We start from the raw sequence: 12,956 nt of genomic DNA, 5'->3' as shown, positions 1-12,956 counted from the left end.
TGGGTTGGACTGTGCTATTTTTCAGCCAGTATACCTATTTACCCACCTTGAGGTAAAATGAACAAACATCTTAATTTTGACAATGCCACACTATTGGCCTGGCTACTGTGCCAAAGGCAAGCTGCTATCCCCATTACAAAGTCAAGAAACTCATATGCGATCTGTGCAGAAGGCTAGCATATATCAAAAATGGTTTGGGCATCACAACCCTCAAACCATTTTGTGACTTTAGTTTCTCACTTTTGCAAAATTATAGATTATAATTAATAAAATCACATATATAGTGCTGTTAATTTACAAGGCATAATCATTTATGTCACAGTAGTGTCCCACGATGAGAGCCTTGTGCTAGGAACTGTAAAAGACTAGGTCTTCACTAGAAACACCGCAGCTGAGTCCACTGTAGCGCTTCAGTGTAGACACTTACTACAGCAACGTGAGGGGTTCTCTGTTGCTGTAAAAACAACTAGGAGTCCTTGTGGCACCTTAGAAACTAACAAATTTAATTGAATTGGCTCGTTAGCACTGACCCCCCACTTGGTAAGGCAACTCCCATCTTTTCATGTGCTGTGTATTTATACTTCTCTTCTGTATTTTCCACTCCATGCATCTGATGAAGTGGGTTTTAGCCCTTGAAAGCTTATGCCCAAATAAATTTGTTAGTCTCTAAGATGCCACCAGGACTCCTCGTTGTTTTTGCTGATACAGACTAACACGGCTACCACTCTGAAATCTGTTGCTGTAGTTAATGTACCTCCCTGAGAGACAGTAGCTAGGTTGATGGAAGAATTCTTCTGTTGACATAGTGCTGTCTACACTGGGAGTTAGATCGGCTTAACTATGTCGCTCGGGGGTTCAATTTTTCACACCCCTGAGTGACATAGTGGGTTCAACGTAACGTTTTAGTTTAAGCCTGGCCTAAGATACTTGCCCTGTCCTAAATGGTTTACAAATGATCTGGAACATGACAAATACAAGAGATGTTGAGAAGAAGGGAAGAGGGGGTTTGCTTGGAGAAAGAGCTGAAGAACAGAAAATATGCTTTGAGAGACAGACTGTTCCAGGCAATAGAAAGTAACATCGTGGAAGCCACAAAGTCAAAAATGAAAGATGATGCTGAAGCAGGGAATGAAGTGAAAGAAAAGGGATGAGTACAGAAAGCAAGGAGAAATGGGAGCAGAGAGATATGTAGGAGCAAAATTACATGGGGCCTTATAGGTGAGAAGCAGCAGCAGCAGCTTGGACTTTGGCACTAGCATCTTGGAGACTGGAGGTGGAAGTCAGAAAGGAGAAGGGTACAGCAATCAAGGCAAGCGATGAGCCGATGCAAAGAAACGTTTTAGCAGTGAAGGCAGTCTATATAATACAGATCCATACACAAGAACTAAAACAATTTGTACTTATCACTTGTAGGACTTAATCTCATATTGTACGTTAAGTTCTTCTCCACTGGAAGCTTTGAAAGACTCCCATCTTGCTCGTTACATTATATATTGTAATAGCACTGGCCAGTTCCATCATGGAACAAGTTAAAGAGATTATTCCATTATAAATCCCTGTTTTATGTGGCCTCAATCCTGAAAAAATAAAATCTGGAATGAAATGTAGCACAAGTGATCTTTGACCCTGAATGAATCTTTTCCATCACATTAAAAATAAAACCAACCCTGCAGCTGTAGAGTATTAGTATTATAGGCAGAGCTGGTAGAGACACCTATAGTTGCTTAACACTTTCCATTATAAGACCCTCTTTTAAATTGCTTATAAATTTGGCAAACTTTAAACATTCAGGCTGAAATTTTCCATACTAGCGTCTGCCTGAGGCTGAATTTTTCTAGAAAGCTGCAACCATTTCCAAGAATGAGGAAAAATAAGTTTTGGGGATTTTTTTTTGCTCATGTTAAAATGTTCTACAACTGCTCAACTGAGAAGCTCTAGTGCCTCTATACTTTGAGCAAGAACTTGAAATTTGGCAAAGGGGTCGCTCTCGTGTCAGGGACATGTGTTTTGCCATGGCTGTGAAAGTCTACTAAAGTTTGGCCAAGTTACAAGCTTCTAAAGTTTGTAGTTTGCACATACCCAGGAGAGGTTCTCCTGCCATTGCTCTGCCTGTTGCAGCTGCGGCACCAGATATCAGAACTGAGAGCAGGAACATAGTTTCTCCCATGCTTTCTATGTTCGTCCTGCTGGTGCTGCCAGTGAGGAACAGGAGTCAAACTGACTTGCATGCAGGCGGGCTAGGAGCAGTGTTGGGAGAGCAGGAGATGGGAAGGAAGGATGAGAATCAGGCAAAGGAAGGAGACATGGCCAGGAGCCAAGAGGAAGTAGGGATAGAAACAGAGGTGGACAGGGACCGAGGAATCTATAACCAATAGATCACACTACCCCTCAAGAAACTGGAATAGGAACCAAGATTCTTGAGTCTCTACATTCCTCTGCTGTCAGCAAATAGCTATGAAATCCATTGGAAAAGTGGGTCTCTCATCTCCACTCTTATGGCTGGTCCACACAGAAATTAACAGCCTACTACTATTACGATTAACTCAAGGGGTAGATCTAACCCTGCTGACGACCTAACTGAGAGTGAACATGGTTCCACAGGATGGATTTCTGGTTTTGTCAATTTGCTTTTTAAAAAACGTAATAAACTACATTACAAAACAACTCTGTTGAAAGAATATTAAGATTGCAAAGTCAAACACAAATGTTATGTAGAATTAAGGTTGCCTATAGAACCTTAATGTGGTCCCATTGTGCATATACATTATGATGATGTCTTTAATTACATGATCACATCCTGTTTATTCTACAGGATTCTTTACTTCCTTCAGTGCATACGATGGACCGGGCCCTGGGAACGAATCAGAGTTGTGTAGTTAATGAGTGTTGTCTGTAGTACCTGTGCTTCGTTGATTCCAGAAGCTGGAAGGTATGAAGTGAACGAGGCAGGTGATTGCAGGAAGAACAATGATGATCTTGTTGAAGTCAGTTGAATGCCACCCTGGATAACTAGATTCTATCCCTACCTCTGCTACACTTAAACCAAACAGATGCCACTAATTGTATGTCTCATTTTCTGGGAATCAGAGGTCTGATTTGCAGAAAACAGCTGACAGTTCACAAGTACAACTGAGGTCAATGGGAGTGGTGTTTTCAACATATAAAGTTCTATAAAAATACTGATAAGGAACTTATGTACAGTTTAACTAATGTGCTAGGTGCTTGTATCTATTGGGGTCCAGGGTGCTAGGTGCTTGTAGCGGGTCCTGGAGGGGTTGGAAAAGCCCTGCAGAGGGCTGAGGCTGGGCAAGGTAAAACCCTGGCTGATTGGGGGAAGCGGCTGCAGCTGGGCCACACCCCAATCAGGTCACAGCTGGCCTGTATAAGAGGCTGGGAGCCAGGAGCTCAGAAGTCTCTCTCCGTGTTCAGAGAGAGAAGGGCCTGGCTGCAGGGAGCTTTACCAGACACCTAGATTGGAAGCAGGGCTGGGGAAGGGCCAGAGGAGCTGGGAGCTCTGGCCTAGGAAAGCCCCAGGCTCCTCAGCCCCCTGCCGGGGCAGTCCCCCAGCTCTGCCCTCCCGGGTCCCGGCCGGTCCTGGAGGTGGGAACCCTGGCTGGAGAGACCCTGGGCTGAGGCATAGCCTGGGAGCCCCGCTGCTTACCCAAACCCTGCCAGTGCCAGACCGGCTGGAGGCGAGGAGGGGAGCGGGCAGAGTCAGCACTGGTGAGGTGAGCCCAGCGCTGGGGCGGCAGGGCGTGTGGGTGGGGTGGGATGGGGGAGCGGCCAAAAATTGTTTTGCTTGGGGCAGCAAAAAACCTAGAGCCGGCCCTGGCAGGGGGCAGCCCACGGGTAGGCAGAGGCAGCAGGTCCGAATCCCTTCGCCTATGATACTGCAGTCTGCCTCAGTGAATGGGGGCTAGATGGAGACTGGGCAGTAGCCAAGACTGAGGCGAAGTGGGGATAGTGGGTGGGGGTTCCCCTGGGAGGGGGAGACCCAGAAGTGTGGGGGTACTGCCAGGGGGCAGCACTCAAACGGAAAGGGGCACTGGAGTCTTGGGAGGGACATGGGGCCAGTGGCAAGGCAGATCACCAGCCTGCAGGGGGTGCTCCAGGACACTGGAAGAGCTAATTCCCATGGACGACCAGCAGGAGGCGCCACAGGGGTGAGTCTGAGCTGTGCTACAGTGCTGTACAGACAAATAGGAAACAGACTATAAGCACTCAACATATTTTAGGCAGATTATTTAAAACTATAGTTTGTGCTTTGTGTGTTATAGTTTTATCACTTAACTGCTCTCCCCCACCAAAAAACAAAAGGCAGCAAAGAAATACAAATGTTCAGAAAAGGAAAAATGCTCCGTTTGTATTTGAAACTAATGATTGCTTCTGACAGCTCAGCATTTTGCTAATGGTTTGTTTCACAGTTACATTTCAGACACAATTACATTTAATGAAGGAAAAATATCATTTGACATCACAGTGGTAAAGCAGGAAGGCAAATTATATAATCTCAAGTCTTTTTCTTGACAACATCTTTGGCTGTGCTCAAACAGGCTTTTTCAAGAAACTTCTACAAAACTTTGCTTTATTTATAGTTGTAACTCTGAATCCGTGCATTTACTCCTGATTCACACTGATGTACTGATCAAGAGAATCTGGCCTGTAAATATTTAAAATTGGCCAAATGTATCCACTCTGCAATAGATGGAATAAAAATGGTAACGAGGTTTTCACAGAACCGTGTCCGGAAAAACAAAAATTATTGTAAAACAAAGGATAGACATTTGACATTTACTCTGTTAAAAGAAATGAAACACATTACACCTACTGTAATTACTATATGAAATATTTCCATATCTTTAATATAGTCAACCACCTGAATGTAATGTATATTTCAAACAGGGCATCTCCTTGCTCATTTAAGTAACTAGTTAAGAACTGACTATTGTAATGCTGACATGCAAGGTGACAGAATTAAGTTTCTGTGGGACTCTTACCTCAGGACTGCCTCACTTTTTTTCTTATTTAAATCACAATCTGAATATTTTATTAATGTCATTTTTGTGTGTGGATTACATATTTGATTGAAAGAAACTATATTTATTAGAAAAACCCTTTTATACATCTCACACCAGATTTTACTGAGCTAGCTGTAATTACATGTCAGTAAGATGCCATTTATCAAACTTTTCACATTATGTTCCCAGATGTTCAGCAAAATTATCTTTCCACTTGAAATTATTTCCCCCTGATATTCAAGAAAAATGAAAAAAATGTATCTGAAATATTGTTCCTCAGGAATGAAGGGGGAACTCAAACATATTATCTCATTACAGGCCTGCACAGTTCTGCCCATTTTAGCAAACAGTAAATTCAGTAAGATGAATCCTGGATAAATAAATATTTTAGCAGCTCTCAAGAGGCTTTTTCCTCAGGAAGTCGGAAAGCGTCACTTCATCTGGCCAAGGCAGAATATTATCTTCCTTGCATTTTTGGCAAGTGAACCATCAAAAGGATAGCCACAGGGTTAAATCTACAGCAACTGAACACCCCAAGTGTCATAACTTGGCAATGGTTTTTGAGAGGCTAACCTAAATTTTAATCAGCACACATAAACATTTAAAACATGATGTTGAAAAAAGTCTCACTAACCAGAACATTGTGGTTTATTTCTGTGTCAGAAAGATCATTCTCTTTGTATAGTTCTCATCAAGTCAACATACAATAATTATATTCAGTGTTCCTAACAAGTGTTAGATCAACCGTCATGTTATATTTGCAACCATGTGTTTCTTATCAGGTTCCCCCATTTTTCCCCCCATTTTTGTTTGTAGAAATGTAATTTAAAGATTGTTTAAAAATTTCAACCTATATTTTGGAAGTACAAGCTTAGGTATAAGAACAGAATTTGCTTACACCACAAGTAACTCTTCCTCCAATAGTTATAGATACCTCCACTTGTTTCAGTCAACATCTTTATTATTCTTACATTTTATGCATTGGGGATTGTGGCATCATTTCTTAGAACAATACTGTTGATACTGGGTGATACTCCTTCCAGAAGCAGCTAGCAAAACACCTAAAACTGGGCAGGGAGGTGTAAGGGAAAAAGATAGTATTGTCCCTCTTTGAAAACATTTTACCTCTACTTTAAAGATGAGTTTAGCCTGTACTAATCACTTTTCCGAATAATCAGCATATGCAGATTGACAGAGCCAGAAGGGTACCTGGAAGTCACATACTACAGGACAGGCCCAACAAAGAAAGTAACAGAAAACCACTAGCTGTCACCTACAGCCCCCAACTAAAACCTCTCCAGCGCATCATCAAGGATCTACAGCCTATCCTGAAGGACGACTCCTCAACTCTCACAGACCTTGGGAGACAGGCCAGTCCTCTCTTACAGACCACCCTCCAACCAGAAGCAAATACTCACCAGCAACTACACACCACACAACAAAAACACTACCCCAGGAACCAAACCCTGCAACAAACCCTGGTGCCAACTCTTTCTGCATATTTATTCAAAGGACACCATCATAGGACCTAACCATATCAGCCACAACATAAGGGGCTTGTTCATCTGCACATCTACCAATGTGATATATGCCATCATGTGCCAGCAATGCCTCCCTGCCATGTACACTGGCCAAACCGGACAGTCTCTACACAAAAGAATAAATGGACACAAATCTGACATCAAGAATTATAACATTCAAAAACCAGTAGGAGAACACTTCAATCTTCCTGGACACTCAATAACAGACTTAAAAGTGGCAATTCTTCAACAAAAAACCTTCAAAAACAGACTCCAACGAGAAACTGCAGAACTGGAATTAATTTGCATACCGGACACCATCAAATTAGGCCTGAATAAAGACTGGGAGTGGATGGGTCACAACAAAAACTAATTTTCCCCTGCTGATACTCACACCTTCTTGTCAACTGTTTGAAATGGGCCACCTTGATTACACTGAACTCATTAGCACTACAAAAGTGATTTTCCTCCCTTCCTGTCAACTGTTGAGAATAGCCCACTTCCACCTTCATTGAATTGGCTCGTTAGCACTGACCCCCCACTTGGTAAGGCAACTCCCCATCTTTTCATATCCTGTGTATTTATACCTCTCTACTGTATTTTCCCCTCCATGCATTTGATGAAGTGGGTTTTAGCCCACAAAAGCTTATGCCCAAATAAATTTGTTAGTCTCTAAGGTGCCACAAGGACTCTTCAAAGATACAGTTGCAGGATAGCTTACATAGGGTTACCATACATCCGATTTTTCCCGGACATGTCCGGCTTTTTGGCAATCAAACCCCCGTCCGCGGGGGAATTGCCAAAAAGCCGAACGTGTCCGGGAAAATGCCGGCCGGGCACGTCCCTCCCGCGGTGGCTCTGTTCCTCCCCGGACTCTTCGGCTCTGTTTAAGAGCCGAGCTGCCCGAGCGCTATGGGCTTCAGGCAGCCCCCTTGCCTCCGGACCCCAGCCACCGGCCGGGCACTTCCCCTCCCGGGCTCCGGCAGCGCAGGGTCCGGAGGTATGGGGGCTGCCCGAAGCCGCTAGCGCTCGGGCAGCTCGGCTCTTAAACAGAGCCGAAGAGTCAGGGGAGGAGCAGAACCTCCAGCTGCGGCGGCTCTGCTCCTCCCCTGACTCTTCGGCTCTGTTTAAGAGCCGAGCGCTACGGGCTTTGGGCAGCCCCCATGCCTCCGGACCCTGCGCCGCCAGAGCCCGGGAGGGGAAGTGCCCGGCTGGGGGCACAGGGTCCGGAGGCATAGGGGCTGCCCGAAGCCCAAGTGCTACCGGCTTCACGGTTTGCCAGGCAGCCTCCAGACCCTGCGCCCCCGACTGGGCGCTTCCCCTCCCAGGCTCCAGCTGTGCTGGGGAAGCGCCAGCCGGGGGCGCAGGGTCTGGGGGCTGCCCGGCAAACCGTGAAGCCGGTAGCGCTCGGGCAGCCCTTTTCGTGTGGCTGGGAGTAGGTGGGAGGAGGGGGCGGAGTTAGGGCGGGGCTGGGGGTGGGGAAATGAGCGGGGCCAGGGCCCGTGGAGGGTCCTCTTTTTTTATTTGCTAAATATGGTAACCCTAGCTTACAGCAATGTCCTTCTCCAGCAAAGCTATTACAGTAAAAAGATTTATAATTTCTGTATGAAATTACTGCACAATCGATACAGGTGGGAAATGTTTGCATACTGGTTGGACATGGCCTCTGTAAAAGGAGCCAGGAATGTGGAACTGAACTCCTCCTGCTATGTGTTTGCAATCAAGCTTTCTGTTGAGACAATCTTGGAGCAAAAGGGAGTGAAAGGATGAAGGGTGATGTATCCCTGGAAATAAGTTTGCTGGGTACATTGAATGAACAAGTTAGATGATCATTAAAACTTACTGGAACACAGTGGGATTTTTTAAACAATCTTATTCTGTATGGCCCAAGGTTCCAGTGGCTTTGCATTCAGCACATTGTAAATTCACATGGTTTTGTACTGCGTTGTATCTTTAGGTTCCAACAATCAGGGGATCTAACTGCAGTACCAGGAGCTCTCTCATTGCTGCTGTATCAACAGAGAACCTGAGTAAACACAATCAGCAGACAGGGTACTGGACCTGGATTTCTGGCTTCTTTAAAGCAGCAACCTCCTATCGAGTTGTAGAACAACAGAAAATGGTCCATCCAATCTATATTAGGAATCCAAAGTGACTGAAAGACAAGCTCTGCAGAGGTGATCTACTTATACACTCTTGCCATTTCTGGTGGCAAAGGATTAAAATATAGAATTATGACAATATACTCACATTATTCCTAATTAAAACCAAATATAAAACTCGTATTAAGAAGAAGGTCATGTTGCAGACTATGAACAAAGGACCAGCCAAACTTACACTATTGATTTTTTTCAAGTGGATCTAGTATATAACAAAGGGGGGGGCACCCTGAAAAATATCAATCCATACTCCTTCACAGAACATCCCTAATCTATGACATATGAGGAAAGCAGCAGCAACAGCAGGCTGGAATGGGCAAACAATTTTCCATGTATTGCAATATTATATATATGGCATTAGAGCAAATGTTAAATCAGGGCTGATAATCCAGTTAGACTAAAGACAGAATGTAACCAAACCTTCTATTAAAATAAAATTTTAATTCAAATCAACTTAGAGGTCCCCTGATCCTCTATGGTAAAGGATAAGAAGACTCCTGTGTCTGCGTAAAATTCAGACTACCCCTTTGCACCACCGCCCCCCTTTTCAAAGTGCACCTCAGATGGAAGTGGCACCCCTGGATTAGCAGTTTCTAGTCATTCTCCTGCATTTTGTCTAAGCATAAGAACGCAAAAACGGCCATACTGGGTCAGACCAATGCTCCATCTAGCCCAGTAGGTGCCTGATGCTTCAGATGGAATGATCAGAACAGAGCAATTAGCAAGTGATCCAAGACACAAGTAGTAATTCTTCCGCTCTACTCCGTGCTGATGAGGCCTCAACTGGAGTATTTTGTCCAGGTCTGGGCACCATATTTCAGGAAAGATGTGGACAAATTGGAGAAAGTCCAGAGAAGAGCAACAAAAATGATTAAAAGTCTAGAAAACATGACCTATGAGGGAAGATTGAAAAAAATGGGTTTGTTTAGTCTGGAAAAGAGAAGATTGAGAGGGGACATGATAACAGTTTTCAAGTACATAAAAGGTTGTTACTAGGAGGAGGAGGAAGAATTGTTCTTCTTAACCTCTGAGGAGAGGACAAGAAGCAATGGGTTTAAATTGCAGCAAGGGTGGTTTAGTTTGGATATTAGGAAAAACTTCCTAACTGTCAGGGTGGTTAAGCACTGGAATAAATTGCCTAGAGAGGCTGTGGAATCTCCATTATTGGAGATTTTTAAGAGCAGGTTAGAAAAACACCTGTCAGGAATGGTCTAGATAATACTTAGTCCTGCCTTGAGTGCAAGGGACTGGACTAGATGACTTCTCAAGGTCCCTTCCAGTCCTATGATTTCAGTCATCCAGTCCCAGACTCTAGCGGTCAGAGGTTTAAGGACACCCAGAACTTGCGGTGTGTTCCTGACCATCTTGGCTAATAGCCATTAATGGACCTATTCTCCAGGAATGTATCTAATTCTTTTTTGAACCCTGTTATACTTTTGGCCTTCACAACATCCCCCGCTAACAAGTTCCACAGGCTGTGTTTGTTTCTTATGTTTGTTTTAAACATGCTGCCTATTAATTTCATTGTGTGACCCCTGCTTCTTATGTTATGTGAATGGGTCAATAACACTTTCTTATTCACTTTCTCCTCACCATTCATGATTTTATAGACCTCTATCATGTTCCCCCTCAGTCGTCTCTTTTCTAAGCTGAACAGTCCCAGTCTTTTTAATCTCTCCTCATATGGAGGCTTTTCCATACCCCTAATTTTTGTTGACCTTTTCTGTACTTTTTCCCTATTCTAATATATCTTTTCTGAGATGAGGTAACCAGAACTGCAAGCAGTATTCAAGATCTGGGTGTACCATGGATAAATATAGTGGCATTATGATATTTTCTGTCTTTATTATCTAGCCCTTTCCTAACGGTTCCTAACATTGTAAGATTTTTTTGACCGCCGCTGCATATTGAGCAGATGTTTTCAGAGAACTATCCACAATAACTCCACAATCTCTAGAGTGGTAATTGCTAATTTAGACCCCATCTTTTGGTACATGTAGTTAGGATTATGTTTTCCAAAGCGCATTACTTTGCCTTTATCAACACTGAATTTCCTCTGCCATTTTGTTGCTCTCTCACCCAGTTTGGTGAGATTCCTTTGTAACTTCACATTCAGGTTCAGACTTAACTATCTTGAGTAATATTGTATAATCTGCAAATTTTGCCACCTTACACCTTACCCCTTTTTCTAGGGGTAATACGAATATGTTGAACAGCACTGGTCCCAATACAGATCCTTGGGGGATCCTGTCATTTGCCTCTCTCCACTGTGAAAACCGGCCATTTATTCCCACCCTATCTTTTAACCCATTACTGATCCATGAGAGGATCTTCCCTGAGTCTTATCCCATGACAGTTTACTTCACTTAAGAGCCTTTGGGGAGGGACATTGTCAAAGGCTTTCTGGACACCCATGTCTATATCCTCTGGATTACCCATGTCTACATGTTTGTTGACACACTCAAAAAATTCTAATAGATTGGTGGGAAATGTTTTCCCTTTACAAAAGCCGTGTTGACTCTTCCCCAACATATGTTCATCTATGTGTCTGACAATTCTGTTCTTTACTATAGTTTCAACCAATTTGCCTGGTACTGAAGTTAGCCTTACCAGCCTGTAACTACCACCATCACCTCTGGAGCCATTTTAAAAAAAGACGGTTACTTACCTTTGTAACTGTTGTTCTTCGAGATGTGTTGCTCATAGCCATTCCAATTAGGTGCGCACACGCCACGTGCACGATCGGAGAATTTTCTACCCTAGCAACACCCGGTGGGTCGGCTGTGGAGCCCCCTGGAGTGGCGCCTTCATGGCGCTGGATATATACCCCCAGCCGACCCAGTGCCCCCTCAGTTCCTTCTTGCCAGCTACTCCGACAGTGGGGAAGGGGGGCGGGTTTGGAATGGATATGAGCAACACATCTCGAAGAACAACAGTTACAAAGGTGAGTAACCGTCTTTTCTTCTTCGAGTGCTTGCTCATATCGATTCTAATTAGGTGACTCCCAAGCCTTACCTAGGTGGTGGGGTCGGAGTGAGACATCACTGTGTGCAAAACCGCTGATCCGAATGCAGCATCATCTCTGGATTGCTGTACCAGCGCATAGCGAGCGGCGAATGTGTGGACTGACGACCAAACTGCAGCTCTACAAATGTCCTGGATCGGGATTTGAGCCAGGAAGGCAGTCGAGGAGGCCTGGGCCCTCGTGGAGTGAGCGGTGAGGCGCAGCGTCGGGACACCGGCCAGGTAGTAGCAAGCACGAATACAGGACATGATCCAAGAGGACAGGCACTGTGAGGAGACCGGTGAGCCTTTCATCCGGTCAGCTACTGCAACGAAGAGTTGTCATCTTCCTAAACGGCTTTATACGGTCAATATAGAAAGCCAGGGCCCTGCGTACGTCCAAGGAATGCATACGCTGATCTTGACGAGTAGTGTGTGGCTTAAGATGGAAGACAGGGAGAAATATATCCTGGTTCACATGAAAGGGGGAAACTACCTTGGGAAGATAGGCAGGGTGGGGGCGAAGCTGCACTTTGTCCTTATGGAACACAGTGTATGGAGGCTCAGACATAAGCGCCCTGAGTTCAGAAACACGTCTTGCTGAAGTGATGGCTACAAGGAAGGCTGCCTTCCACGATAGGTACAGGAGTGAACAGGTAGCCAATGGCTCGAACGGAGGCCCTGTGAGCTTTGAGAGAACCAGGTTGAGATCCCACGTCGGAACGGGCTGGCATTGCTGTGGGTACAGTCGGTCTAAGCCCTTGAGGAATCTAACGACCATCGGGTTAGAGAAGACCAAGGAAGCGAGTTCTCCTGGGTGAAATGCCGAAATAGCGGCCAGGTGAACCTTGACCGAAGATATCGCCAAGCCCTGCTGTTTTAGGGATAGGAGATATTCAAGAATAAGAGGAATAGGCGCCTGCAAGGGGGGCGTGGTTCATTGCTCGCACCAACAGGAGAACCGTTTCCACTTGGCTAAGTAAGTGGACCGGGTAGAGGGCTTTCTACTTCCCAGCAGAATCTGTTGGACAGACTGCAAGCATTGCTGCTCTGTCCGATTCAGCGATGGAGCATCCACGCTGTGAGGTGGAGCGACTGTAGGTCGGGGTGACATAGTTGACCGTGGTCCTGAGAGATCAGATCTGGGCACAGGGGAAGCGTGATCGGTGTTTGAACCGATAGCTCCGGAAGCGTGGTGTACCAGTGCTGCCTTGGCCAAGCCGGAGCGACTAGAATCACCTGTGCCTGGTCTCTGC

The 12,956-nt window shown here is 44.9% G+C and overlaps 1 protein-coding gene across 1 annotated transcript in view; it reads right to left on the bottom strand.

Moving 5' to 3' along the window:
* Positions 1-12,956, bottom strand: part of LOC128847959 (protoheme IX farnesyltransferase, mitochondrial) — a 175,959-nt gene that overhangs the window by 56,981 nt on the left and 106,022 nt on the right. The window lies entirely within an intron of this gene.

This window comes from Malaclemys terrapin, chromosome 13 (genome assembly GCF_027887155.1).
Source record: "Malaclemys terrapin pileata isolate rMalTer1 chromosome 13, rMalTer1.hap1, whole genome shotgun sequence".
Classification (NCBI taxonomy): domain Eukaryota; kingdom Metazoa; phylum Chordata; order Testudines; family Emydidae; genus Malaclemys; species Malaclemys terrapin.
Note: the sequence above shows the minus strand (reverse complement) of the source record. Positions and strands in the feature narration are given on the sequence as shown.